The sequence below is a fragment of the Marmota flaviventris genome, chromosome 9 (assembly GCF_047511675.1).
Source record: "Marmota flaviventris isolate mMarFla1 chromosome 9, mMarFla1.hap1, whole genome shotgun sequence".
NCBI lineage: Eukaryota > Metazoa > Chordata > Mammalia > Rodentia > Sciuridae > Marmota > Marmota flaviventris.
The window spans coordinates 112,648,477-112,660,468 of record NC_092506.1 but is presented as its reverse complement, the minus strand read 5'-3'; positions in this window follow the sequence as shown (position 1 = coordinate 112,660,468).

Below are 11,992 nucleotides of genomic sequence, written 5' to 3'. Positions count from 1 at the left end.
TGATGGGAAACAAATGTTCAAGAATGTAGTAATGGTGTTCCCTGTGAGGCCCATAATTATTACTATGAGAGAAATCTTTCACATCGAAAAGAGATTTGGCAGAGGGGAGTGAAAGGAGGGGAGGGGTATGGGTGTAGGAAGGCTAGTAGAATGAATCTGACATTATTATCCTATATGCATATATGAGTACACAACCAGTGTGATACTACATCATGTACAGCCAGAAGCATGAGAAAGTATACTCTATTTATGTATGATGTGTCAAAGTGCACTCTACTGTCATGTATGACTAATTAGGACAAATTGAAAAAAGACCTGAGGAATGGAAATCTGAATTTATACCAATCTAGGGGTGATTTAGTTTCACTGGTTCCTTTACCTACTAAAAATAATTTTTAAAAATGTGTTGAACATACTTTGGTTTTCTTTATTCAGAAAGAGTTCTTCAGCACAGTCTTTTTATTTTTAAGGCACAGATACAATACCCTAATAAAATATGGATTTGATGTTGTGTGAATTAGTGTCACCAGAATAGTAAAAAAAAATACAGAAAGCCCAGCTAAATTATACATAAACAACAAATATTTTTCAGTGTAAGTATGTTCTATTCTTACATTGAAATTTTGATTTTTTAAATCTGCAATTCCAATTTAATTGAGTGTCCTAATATGTGTCTGGGAACCCTATATAAGATATAATTTGATATTCTTGATTTTGAAGGCACACAAAGATGGAAAAAGAGAGGGAAATGAAGGAATAGATAGAAATTATGAAAGTATACAAGGTACTAAATTTTATCACAGAACCTCTCTTATTGGTGTGTGTACAAGTCAATGGCTTGGGGCAATGGGAAGGTTTGAGATCTCACTGGAAGGTTGGTAGGATTATATTCTTATAGAGTCTTGAGCCACTCTTGGTTTTATGACCCAGCTGCCACCAATGATAAGCAGGCATTTGCAAGGACAGCCGAGGATCACATGCTCTCTGCACAGTCGGCTGCTGGCTGTGCTGCTCACATGGTTCACTCAGCTCACATGGCAAAGATCATCCCTGTTGGGATTTCTATGTCGATTTGATCACTCACAGGAGCTAACGTATTCTAGTGAAAGTGGGCAAAGACTATGATTTTTAGTTCCTGGTGTTTCTAGATTTTTTCATCTCTTTCAGTTCCAAGTTAAAATTTTTGCCTTTTTAAAAAATGGGACCATCAAAGTTTTATAACAGTGAACATTGCTAAAAAATGAAATGACCTGCTCAGTGGGAAGTGAGATCCTTGTGAGTGCTTTGGAGGAGGGGTGTTTGGAGGGCATGTTAGTAAGGTGATGCTGTATTTGTTGGGCATTTTGACTTGATGATAAGATGGCTTCTCAGATCCTAAAAACTGTATAATACAACCTTTATTTGAGAAGCACATTGATTTGGATTGAAGTCCATGCCCTCTGCCTTTTATTAATTTTGAGTGAATCATGAAATTTTTGTATTGTTCTATTTCTTTATTTATAAATTGGAGACAAGTCTATTGTTATGAAGATTTTAAAAGACATTGAATATAAAGCACACAGCCCTGTTCCAGACACACAAAAAAGATCAGAGTGAAATAAATGTTAGCTATTATTCAAGTCCCTTCAACTTCTGAGTTTATATATTTCCATAATTTTTACCCAGAACAATGCAACTATGAGGTTTTACACAGATCAAGAATTTGGGCTTGTAGAAGAGACTGGTTTAGTTCAGTGGTCTAAGATCTCACCATGATGATGACCAAGGAGGTATCACAGGGTCTCTTATTTGGTGTATTTGTTTTGGCTGAAGGAGAATAAACTGGGGTCTACTTTCCTAGTCTCTCTCTGCACCTGGCACAACATTAAGTGCATATTTGATGCTCAGGAAATAATGTTTGCTGGAGAATGTGCTTTGCTTTTCCGTAAATGTGAGCAAGGACTTTGATGTTTATTCCATGAAACTCCTGGCTAGAAATAAACAAAGAAAGAAATTCAGTCACATGGACACAATGAGCCTTTTCTACTATTCAGTTTCTTTGCAGACCTTTTAAAATGTGGTCGGAAGCTTAGTTGTGGTTGCAGAATGCCCACTTACATTTTAAACAACTCAGCAGTGCGACCTCACTTTTTAAAAGAAATGGTCTCAAACACTTCCAGGGGAAAGTTCCATGCCTGACTGTTTCATCTCCATCTCAGCACAGATTAATACCTCTAAATGCCTGAGTTCCTCAGAATTTTGCACAATTGTCATATTTTTTTTTTCCTGAAGTCATCTTGATTTTCTCTATTCTAAAATAACACTACCAGACAGGTCAGCAGATCCAAATAATGAATGGATTTGACATAGAGGCCTTGAAATAAAGGGGTTTTGTTTCCTGTCCCCACCAGGAATGTGTTGTCTATGCATAATAAACAAGGAAAATTAGTTTATGAGAATTTTAGGTTCACCCTGAATACAAGAGATAAGTTCTAAAAATAAAGCTGACTTCTACTCTCCTTTTTTTTCCCTCTTCTCCTGCCTCCCCAACCCCCGCAGGGTTAAATGTTAAGCATAATTCTTTCAGAGACCTGAGCATAAAACACAGCATCAGTCATTCATGATTCTCAGGCTCACAGTGCCACCTTTTGGAGCATGCTCTCTCTCATTTCCTAAAGGTAAAATTCCAGACAACTGGTTCCCTGGGTGATTTTTACAATCCCACTTCCTTGGTTATGGCTTGACATAATTTCCCTAGAGAGTTCAGGCTTAGGGTATGATAATATACCTTGGATCTGCAAAGCATTAAAGCAGAGGATATTGTCAGATATATGATCTTGCCACGGACACAGGCCAGATGCATTTTTTAAGTAAAAGAGAAGGCCCTCTTGTCCTGGTCCTCTTCTAATTCGTTTGCTTTGTGCTGTAATCTATCAGCACCTCTCTTCCTTATGCAGAATGGCTCAGTTAGTTTCTTTGGTCTTCTGGTTGGGTTGTTGGGAGCTTGCTTATGACTATATATAACAGGTGACAACAATGTCTTTTCAGTGGGGACAAAATAAAACAAGAAAAGAGCAAGAAGGGAGATTTCTGTTCTTTTCAAGACAGCATCATTGCTCCGCTGTGTAGAATGGGCTGCAGTGAATTGGAATCTTTATAGATGAGGTAGGCTTTGATTGTTTGATCAGTTGCTGATTCGAGATAGATTTCTGGCATTAACTAAAGTTAGAATTGAGTTAAATATAAATCTATCTGAATCACCTGTTGGAGGGAACTTTCAAATGGCAAGAGATAAGGTAGTTTTGCTTTGGGTTTGGAATCTCTGGTTGAAAACCTCCAAGAAAAAACTGACTGTATACCAACAATCAGGTCTAGTCCACACCAGGAGTGTAGAATTCCAACTCAGCCACAGAAGTCTACTTTGTAAATGGCCCCTGGAGGTCGTTAATTCAATGGGAACTCCTCTTAACGTTGTTTGCCAACAGAACTGTTGTAGTTTTCCTCCTCTATTTTTTATCCCTAATTTTTGGTTTGATAAAGAATTAATCTAGATTGGCTATATTATTAGAGAACTTATTTTGTTCTGGCTTCTAAAAAGGAAATAGTGGAGACATGATAGAAATAAAAGTTAAGCTTTACCTTTGATTTGCATTTTAGTGGATAAGAGAGAAAAGACATGTTGGTCAGCATTTTTGAACTTCTCTACTTCCAATAGTCTCATTTCACCATCACCCTCCAAGTTAAGTTTTATTTACTCCCCAAACTCCTCCTCCTCCTCCACTTGTGACCCTTCCCCACCCTGAATCTCCCTTATGCTGTATGGTGTGCTATGCAATAAAGATGAAAAAGCCGGAGAAGGAAGATGGCGGTGAGGGGAGTGCATTGCCCCCGTGTGCTGCTTCACTGTGTGGGAGTATGACAAGTCAGGACGGCTAAAGGATATCTTGTTAGGAATTTCCAGCAATAGTGGGGTGCTCCGGAACCTGGAGGAAGGATTTCCAGCGCACGAGGATCGGCTACGGGGACTCAAACGCGAGAGGTTTGTCGCACGGAGGGTTACACTGCTTATTCAGCAAATCGCCCCGCGGCTAGAGTCTGCAGCGCGTGCTGGGAAACGAGGAGATAGCGACGCAGGGATACAGCGCTGCAGTTTCTGCCAGCCGTGCAAGCACCGTACTCAGGGCTGAATTCTGGGTTCGAGACGGGGGAAGGAAGCGGTCCATCTCGGTTCTCCACACCGGTCAGACCACAGAGGAGGCCAGCAGCCACCATGTTGGAAAGCTGACGTCACCATCCCTGTTTTCGACTGACCGCAGCTCATTCAGCCATAGAACAGGTAATTTCAGGCTGCCATTCGCCTGCGGCTTGCAGACAGATTGCTAGGGTTCAGTGCCTGGGTGCTTCTTAGAACCTGATCTTATCAGAGCGAACACCGAGCACGGGGCGGCCGAGTTCCGGCTCCCGGAACCGTCCCGGAACCGCCCTGGCCCAGGGCTGCGGAGCCTGCGGAGGCTGCTTCTTGGACCCTGCTCCTATCAGAGCATACACCAAGCACTAAGCGGCCGAATTCCGGCTCCCGGAACTGAGCCCGCGGGGACTGCTTCTTGGAGCCTACACTTATAGGAGCTTACACTGAGCACGGAGCGGCCGAGTTCCGGCTCCCGGAACTTCCCTGGCCCGGGGCTAGGAGCCCGCGGAAACTGCTTCTCGGTCCGGGTCCTGCTGAGGGCCGGTCAGGACTCACCCGTTGCTTTGGTTGCCCGGCAAGGGGAACGAAATGCTGCCATTCGCATAGGATACCAACATGGCAGAGATCTGATGTCATCAGAAAGCGGCGGAGGAGAGAACTTCATCAATACCAGCGGCGACAGAAACAGTTGGTCTCCTGGTAGGGGGGTGAGGCACAGACACCCGAGTCTCCTCAATTTGTTGTCGAGCCAGAGGGGAGGAGCCGGGCCGCCGCCAGCGCCCGGAGCAGGCCCAGCGGCTCGCCAGCGTGGTGACCGCGTGACCCCAATTGGAGAGGGGGCGGAGCGGAGCCGCCACCCGCACCCGCAAGGTGGGCAGACCCGCGACCCAGTGGTACATGGGCGTGGTAGGAGGGGCAGGGCAGAGCAGCCGTTCGTGCTTGCAAGGTAAACAGACCTGTGACAGCCTGGCGGGTCAGGCCCAGTGGCCTGCCAGTGTGGTACACAAGTCACCCCAACTGGAGTAGGGGCAGAGCAGATCCTTCTCCACGCCCGGATCAGGCCCTGCCGGTGTGGTGGTCACGTGACCCCAATTGGAGTGGGGGCGGAGCGGAACCGCCACCCGTGCCCGCAGGGTGAGCAGACCTGTGACCAACCTGCAGATCAGGCCCAGGGGTCCGCAGGCGTGGTAGGAGGGGCAGGGCAGATCCGCCGCCTGCACCTCCAAGGTAGGCAGACCTGCAACAGACCGGCGGATCAGGCCCAGGAGCCTGCCAGCGTGGTACACACACCACCCTAATTGGAGTAGGGGCAGAGCAGAGTTGCCGCCCGTGCCAGGAACAGGCCCAGCGTCCTGCAGGCGGGGTAGTCACGACACCCCAATTGGAGTAGGGGCAGAGCAGAGCCACCACCCGTGCCCGAAAGGTGGGCAGATCTGCGACCGACCAGCGGGACAGGCCCAGTGGCCTGCCGGTACGACAGACACGTCACCCCATTTGGAGTAGGGGCAGAGTAGAGCCGCCGCCCGCGCCTGCAGTGTAGGCAAACCTGCAACCGACCGGCGGATCAGGCCCAGTGGCCTGCCGGCGTGGTACACTCGTCACCCCAATTGGAGTAGGGGCAGAACAGAGCCGCCGCCAGCGCCCAGAACAGGCCCAGTGACCTGCCAGCGTGGTAGCCACGACACCCCAATTGGAATAAGGAGAGAGCAGAGCCGCCGCCCGCGCCTGCAGGAAAGATACGCATGCAGTATGAAAAGACAAGGAAAGAAAGGACCACAAGCAATGCAGATCAACGCAACTTTAGAAGAGGTAACAGCTGCAGCAGATGGAATGTCAGATAAAGAATTCAGGATATACATGCTTCAGATGATCTGGAGTATCAAGAAAGACATTAAACAGCAAAATCAGACAATGAAAGATCACTTCAACAATGAATTACGCAAACAAATCCAGGAAGCAAAGGATCAACTATACAGGGAGATAGAGGTTATAAAAAACAAACAAACAGAAATCCTAGAAATGCAGGAAACAATAAACCAAATTAAAAACTCAATGGAGAATACTACCAGCAGAGTAGAACACTTAGAAGATAGAACACCAGACAATGAAGACAAAGTATTTCAACTGGAAAAGAACATAGACAGCTCAGCAAGACTGTTAAGAAACCATGAGCAGAACATTCAAGAAATATGGGATAACATTAAGAGACCAAACTTAAGAGTCATTGGGATACAGGAAGGTACAGAGCTCCAAACCAAAGGAATGAGCAGTCCATTCAATGAAATAATACGAGAAAACTTCCCAGACTTGAAGAATGAGACAGAATCCCAAATCCTAGAAGCCTACAGGACGCCGAATGTGCAAAATCATAAGAGATCCACACCTAGACACATTATAATGAAGATACCCAACATACAGAATAAGGAGAGAATTTTAAAAGCTACAAGAGAAAGGAAGCAGATTACATTTAGGGGTAAGCCAATCAGGATAACAGCTGATCTTTCAACACAGACTCTGAAAGCTAGAAGATCCTGGAATAACATATTTCAAACACTGAAAGAAAATGGGTTCCAACCAAGAATTGTGTATCCAGCGAAATTAAGTTTCAGGATGGAAGATGAAATTAAAACCTTCCACAATAAACAAAAGTTTAAAGAATTCGCAACTAGAAAACCATCTCTTCAAAACATCCTCGCCAAAGCATTACAGGAAGAGGAAATGGAAAATAACAATGAAAACCAACAGTGGGAGGTAGGACAGTAAAGGGGGGGGGGAAATAATCAAAGAGGAAAACAAACCATGTTTAGTAACATAAATAAACAAATATGGCTGGAAGAACAACCCATATCTCAATAATAACCCTAAATGTTAATGGCTTAAACTCACCAATTAAGAGACACAGGCTAGTAGAATGGATCAAAAAACAAGACCCAACAATATGCTGCCTACAGGAGACGCATTTGATAGGAAAAGACATACATAGGCTGAAGGTGAAAGGTTGGGAAAAATCATATCACTCATATGGACTTCGGAAACAAGCAGGAGTGTCCATACTCATATCAAATAAAATAGATTTCAAGCCAAAGTTAATCAAAAGGGATAAAGAAGGACACTACATACTGGAACCATACACCAACAAGACATAACAATTATAAATATTTATGCCCCAAACAATGGTGCAGCTATGTTCGTCAAACAAACTCTTCTCAAGTTCAAGAGTCTAATAGACCACCATACCATAATCATGGGAGACTTCAACACACCTCTCTCGCCACTGGACAGATCTTCCAAACAAAAGTTGAATAAGGAAACTATAAACTCAATAACACTATTAATAACCTAGACCTAATTGACATATATAGAGAATACCACCCAACATCAAGCAGTTACACTTTTTTCTCAGCAGCACATGGATCCTTCTCAAAAATAGATCATATATTATGTCACAGGGCAACTCTTAGACAATATAAAGGAGTAGAGATAATACCATGCATCTTATCTGATCATAATGGAATGAAACTGAAAATCAACGATAAAAGAAGGAAGGAAAAAGCATACATCACTTGGAGAATGAACAATAGGTTACTGAATGATCAATGGGTTATAGAAGACATCAAGGAGGAAATTAAAAAATTCTTAGAGATAAATGAAAACACTGACACAACATATCGGAATCTATGGGACACATTGAAAGCAGTCCTAAGAGGAAAATTCATTGCTTGGAGTTCATTCCTCAAAAAAAGGAAAAACCAACAAATAAATGATCTCATACTTCATCTCAAAATCCTTGAAAATGAAGAGCAAAACAGCAGCAAAAGAAGTAGAAGGCAAGAAATAATTAAAATCAGAGCTGAAATTAATGAAATCGAAACAAAAGAAACAATTGAAAAAATTGACAAAACTAAAAGTTGGTTCTTTGAAAAAATAAACAAAATCGACAGACCCTTAGCGATGCTAGCGAAGAGAAGAAGAGAGAGAACTCAAATTACTAACATACGGGATGAAAAAGGCAATATCACAACAGACACTTCAGAAATACAGAAGATAATCAAAAACTATTTTGAATCCTTATACTCCAATAAATTAGAAGATAGTGAAGGCATAGATAAATTTCTTAAGTCATATGATCTGCCCAGATTGAGTCAGGAGGATATAGACAACCTAAACAGACCAATATCAATTGAGGAAATAGAAGAAACCATCAAAAGACTACCAACTAAGAAAAGCCCAGGACCGGATGGGTATACAGCAGAATTTAGAAAACCTTTAAAGAAGAACTAATACCAATACTTTTCAAGCTACTTCAGGAAATAGAAAAGGAGGGAGAACTTCCAAATTAATTCTACGAGGCCAACATCACCCTGATACCTAAACCAGACAAAGACACTTCAAAGAAAGAAAACTACAGACCAATATCTCTAATGAACCTAGATGCAAAAATCCTCAATAAAATTCTGGCGAATCGGATACAAAAACATATCAAAAAAATTGTACACCATGATCAAGTAGGATTCATCCCTGGGTTGCAAGGCTGGTTCAATATATGGAAATCAATAAATGTTATTCACCACATCAATAGACTGAAAAATAAGAACCATATGATCATCTCGATAGATGCGGAAAAAGCATTCGACAAAGTACAGCATCCCTTTATGTTCAAAACTCTAGAAAAACTAGGGATAACAGGAACATACCTCAATATTGTAAAAGCAATCTATGCTAAGCCTCAGGCTAGCATCATTCTGAATGGAGAAAAATTGAAGGCATTCCCTCTAAAATCTGGAACAAGACAGGGATGCCCTCTCTCTCCACTTCTGTTCAACATAGTTCTCGAAACACTGGCCAGAGCAATTAGACAGACGAAAGAAATTAAAGGCATAAAAATAGGAAAAGAAGAACTTAAATTAGCACTATTTGCAGATGACATGTTTCTATACCTAGCAGACCCAAAAGGGTCTACAAAGAAACTATTAGAGCTAATAAATGAATTCAGCAAAGTGGCAGGATATAAAATCAACACGCATAAATCAAAGGCATTCCTGTATATCAGCGACAAATCCTCTGAAATGGAAATGAGGACAACCACTCCATTCAAAATATCCTCAAAAAAAAAAAATACTCGGGAATCAACCTAACAAAAGAGGTGAAAGACTTATACAATGAAAACTACAGAACCCTAAAGAGAGAAATAGAAGAAGATCTTAGAAGATGGAAAAATATACCCTGTTCACGGATAGGCAGAACTAACATCATCAAAATGGCGATATTACCAAAAGTTCTCTATAGGTTTAATGCAATGCCAATCAAAATCCCAACGGCATTTCTTGTAGAAATAGAGAAAGCAATCATGAAATTCATACGGAAAAATAAAAGACCCAGAATAGCAAAAACAATGCTAAGCAGGAAGTGTGAATCAGGCGGTATAGCGATACCAGACTTCAAACTATACTACAGAGCAATAGTAACAAATACAGCATGGTACTGGTACCAAAACAGGCGGGTGGACCAATGGTACAGAATAGAGGACACAGAAACCAATCCACAAAACTACAACTATCTTATATTTGATAAAGGGGCTAAAAGCATGCAATGGAGGAAGGATAGCATCTTCAACAAATGGTGCTGGGAAAACTGGAAATCCATATGCAACAAAATGAAACTGAATCCCTTTCTCTCGCCATGCACCAAAGTTAATTCAAAATGGATCAAGGAGCTTGATATCAAATCAGAGACACGCCATCTGATAGAAGAAAAAGTTGGCTACGATCTACAGTCGGTGGGGTCGGGCTCCAAATTCCTCAATAGGACACCCATAGCACAAAAGTTAATAACTAGAATCAACAAATGGGACTTACTCAAACTAAAAAGTTTTTTCTCAGCCAAAGAAATAATAAGAGAGGTAAATAGGGAGCCTACACCCTGGGAACAAATCTTTACTCCTCACACTTCAGATAGAGCCCTAATATCCAGAGTATACAAAGAACTCAAGAAATTAGACAATAAGAGAACACACAACCCAATCAACAAATGGGCCAAGGACCTGAACAGACACTTCTCAGAGGAGGACATACAGTCAATCAACAAGTACATAAAAAAATGCTCAACATCTCTAGCTGTCAGATAAATGCAAATCAAAACCACCCTAAGATACCATCTCACTCCAGTAAGATTGGCAGCCATTATGAAGTCAAACAACAAGTGCTGGCGAGGATGTGGGGAAAAGGGTACACTTGTACATTGCTGGTGGGACTGCAGATTGGTGCAGCCAATTTGGAAAGCAGTATGGAGATTTCTTGGAAAGCTGGGAATGGAGCCACCATTTGACCCAGCTATTCCCATTCTTGGTCTATTCCCTAAAGACCTAAAAAGAGCATGCTACAGGGACACTGCTACATCGATGTTCATAGCAGCACAGTTCACAATAGCAAGACTGTGGAACCAACCTAGATGCCCTTCAATAGACGAATGGATAAAAAAAATGTGGCATTTATACACAATGGAGTATTACTCTGCATTAAAAAATGACAAAATCATAGAATTTGCAGGGAAATGGATGGCATTAGAGCAGATTATGCTAAGTGAAGCTAGCCAATCCCTAAAAAACAAATGCCAAATGTCTTCTTTGATATAAGGAGAGTAACTAAGATCAGAGTAGGGACGAAGAGCAGGAGAAGAAGATTAACATTTAGCAGGGATGAGAGGTGGGAGGGAAAGGGAGAGAGAAGGGAAATTGCATGGTTATGGAAGGAGACCCTCAGGGTTATACAGTGGAGGGGGTAGAGAGAGAGGAGGGGAGGGGAGGGGAGAGGTGGGGAGGGGGGAGGGTGGAGGATGGGAAAGGCAGCGGAGCACAACAGACACTAGTATGGCAATATGTAAATCAATGGATGTGTAACTGATGTGATTCTGCAATCTGTGTATGGGGTGAAGGTGGGAGTTCATAACCCACTTGAATCAAAGTGTGGAATATGATATGTCAAGAAATTTGTGATGTTTTGAACAACCCACAATAAAAATTAAAAAAAAAAAAACAAAATGAAAAAGTCTGTGCCATGGCTTCTTCGCCTGCAAGTTTTGCTCTTAGTAAGCTTTTATTAGGTGATTTTTTTAGGGGTATTGGGATTGAACCAAGGAGTGCTTTACCACTGAGCCACATCCCCAAGCCATTTTATTTTGAGATGAGGTCTCACTGAGTTGCTGAGACTGGCCTTGAACTTGTAATCCTCCTGCTTTAGCCTCCCAGCATTTTGCTGGGGTACAGATGAGCTCTATCATGTCTGATTCATTAAGTGATTTTGAACAAAACCACGAAGGAACAGATGAGAGAAGCTCGAGAACTTCCCCAAAATTCGATGACATAGTCTAAAATCATACAAGTATGTGTATATGTAGCTACCACCCCACAAGTACTTTTTCTCTCTTCAGCTCAATCCCCATTCTGTTAGCCAAAGCAATTTTAAAATAAATTTAAGCATGTTAGTCTCCTACTTTAAAAGCTCTGCACCTCTTCCTGGTCCCCTAGACAGACTCCAAGCTCCTTAGATGGATTTACCAGGCCTGAATCATCTTCACTTCCACAATCTCACTTCTCACAGTTCCCCCAACACCTATTTTGGTGTACTTACTCTGAAGTCATAAGGTGTTACCCCTTTCTAAGGGAAATGGGAACTCCTCCCTCAAATTTCTAGCTGGAAAATTTCTCTTCATTATTTAAGAGTCAATAAAAGTTTTCAACTTCCTTTCAGAGCTCCAAAGCAGAGTAAGCCTCAATCAACATTTTTATGTAATTTTGTTGATTTTATTAAAACATCTATATTATTTATG